The following is a 2,582-nucleotide window of genomic DNA, read 5'->3' as shown; positions in this document are numbered from 1 at the left end:
AATGAACTCCACGAAGCGAAAGGAAGATCTACTAGATATTAATTAAATTATAAATATATCAATTCATGTGAATATGACTGAAAATTTGCATTTTTTTCTGAAAAGGTGGTGCCTATTTACTTGTGGCCACGTTGTGTATGTATAGTGAATATAAAAGGAAAGCATAAAAATAAGGTGACTAGAACTTAAGCTAATAAAAGTAATATATATATATATGTCCACTGAACTAAACACAGTCTCCACAAGTTAATAATCCTGACCAATGGGTCAGTGGCAAGTTTATGGACGTACAACGATAAAAATCCAAGATCAGATTCCCAGAGGTGAACAGGCCACAGATAACCTATTGTGTAGCATTGCATTAAAGCAAAACATGCACACACACAATTACTATTCCTATACAAGTAACACTGAAACACAATAAAGCTGGTAGCTGTCCATAAATAATATGAATCCACTTCTTTTACAATGGTCACAACAATAAGGCTACTCGGTAATTGGACACTAGAGAACTCAAATTTGGCCATAAAAAATATAAAACACCGAATATATTAGATCAGATTAGTGACAAACTAACTTCTGATTAACATTTTACGAAAATATTATCATTGAATTTGACAATAAAATGATAATGAAACAGCATTTGAAAGAACTTTGCATTTCTTTCTATATATTTTTTTTCTGAGACACAGATAAATATTTATCAGTACTTTTAATGAAAGCATTGTCACTACTCTTTCTGACTTGTAAAAAATTAAATTATATGCACAAAGAAGAAAAGTAAATGTGGAAACTTTCGAAAGCTGACATGATACACTCAACTTCCTTTGATATTACTTTGTTTTTACACTTTCTTCCTCGGTAAGTTTACAGAATTGCTATGCTAAAATCCGGGGCTACGATACAGATACCCCATTGTGTAGCTTTCGCTAAGAAAACAACAATTGTTGTCCTCGGTAAGTTTATATACTTTCAACGCTAAAACCGGGGTTCGATTCCCCGCCGTTAACAAAGTACGGATAGCTCATTATGAGGCTTTGCACTGAGAAGTCAACAACAACAATAACCACTTGCCTTGTAGCATCTCTCTCATAGCGAGGGTTTGGTGTAGCTTTTAGTCACGTGCAACATTGTAAATTAAATCACGAAATTATCTCGCAGTTCGTTTGAAAACAGATATTTTTTTTCTATGATTAATAAACTGTTAGCGTTGTCTCGTCACAGTAAAAAAACTGATCGCCAAAATCTTCTAAATATAGTTAAGTGGCTTATGCTCATGCAGTATATTATCGATCGATATTCACGGGCAACATTGAGATGAGGTGTATGTGTCAACATCACATCCGAGAAACCTGTTGGAAGAATTTAATGCTTTCTATTTAATGGCACAATCATTTTGTCACAAAAAAGTTCGAATTAGATCTTACCTCCAGCTTGAATAATCTCTCAAACGATGAACTGCCAAAAAATACAATGGAGAACTCGCATTACAGTGGCAACACGCAGTTTGCCATTCGTTGGTCCGCCCGCTTACTTACTTCAGTTTGTTCCGTCAGATGGCAGGACAAGCACTTATCAAACAAAAGTGCTCACACTCTCTCTCACTCATTGTAAAGATGATGTCATCGGCGGAAGAGTCGATTTGATACAACAGGGATTGCGAGTATGTTAGTTTATCGAGAGATTGACAAGAGTATTTTATAATTTTTTGAAGTTCTACATAGTTGAATGTTACTGATTCTTGACGTCACCATAATAGTATTGTAAGTCACGCGATTTACTGAAGTGGATATAAGCTTAAAGGGGATCCTAACATAATTACTATTCCGAACTCTTGAGAAATGTACTTAAAAGAAAATAGATAAAAAAAACCTGAACCTAGTGTAATTATAGATTTAAAGTAAGTTACATTTTACAACGTAATTAGAAAGTCAAAATCGAATAAAACTACTCCCCCTTACTTTACTCATTAAACAAACAAAAAAGTTGGTAGTAAATATCTATATTTCTTAATATCATTGCCACTTATGATTAAAATGTCCGCTATCAGTAATTATTTTAGACAAAATGTAGCGAGTTTCACTGTAAATTGTTTGGTTTGTTCAAGGAAAAACTTTTTTGCAACAGTTCCAAACAAAAATAAATTATTTGACTAATTAATACAAAACTATCGTTAAAATTCTAAATTGGAAAATGTGAATTGAAATTATCAATCATGCTCTAATTTCTGATATAATTCTTTAATTAAAGATAGCCCAGATTGGCGTTAATTATTAAGCAGCACAGGTGCCTAAATGGGGCGCCAAATACTTGGAGGCTCCAATGTAAACAGGGGTGAAATATCCTGCCCAGGGCACTGGTTAAGCTATCGACAGCCTGTCTATAAACCTGCGACGGTTCCGTTCTTTAGGACTCCAGAACAGTTATATTGTATTTTTACATTGCATCTTAACATTTATACAATATTAACAATGAAACGTTAAATCATTTCTTAACGAGTGTATTTCGGTATAGATATTGTTGCTTCAGCGAGTCACATGACTAGTGTGACGCCACGTTTCTAGAACTATCCGTACCTTGGC

General features: G+C 34.0%; 1 protein-coding gene across 3 annotated transcripts in view; it reads right to left on the bottom strand.

Annotated features, from left to right (window-relative positions):
• The window catches only part of LOC106478787 (TPPP family protein CG45057-like), a 45,394-nt gene that overhangs the window by 30,078 nt on the left and 12,734 nt on the right, over positions 1–2,582 (bottom strand). Inside the window, exon 1 of one of the 3 annotated variants that reach the window (XM_013939355.2) lies at positions 1,428–1,570. The exons of 1 other annotated variant lie outside the window; for it this stretch is intronic. The gene's annotated coding sequence lies outside the window, so the exon portion shown is untranslated. Of the gene's footprint in view, positions 1–1,427; positions 1,571–2,582 lie in introns of those variants that run through there. One more of the 3 variants, XM_022382441.1, reaches the window with a different exon arrangement.

The sequence above is a fragment of the Limulus polyphemus genome, unplaced genomic scaffold (assembly GCF_000517525.1).
Source record: "Limulus polyphemus unplaced genomic scaffold, Limulus_polyphemus-2.1.2 Scaffold249, whole genome shotgun sequence".
In the NCBI taxonomy this organism is placed as follows: Eukaryota; Metazoa; Arthropoda; class Merostomata; order Xiphosura; family Limulidae; genus Limulus; species Limulus polyphemus.
Note: the sequence above shows the minus strand (reverse complement) of the source record. Positions and strands in the feature narration are given on the sequence as shown.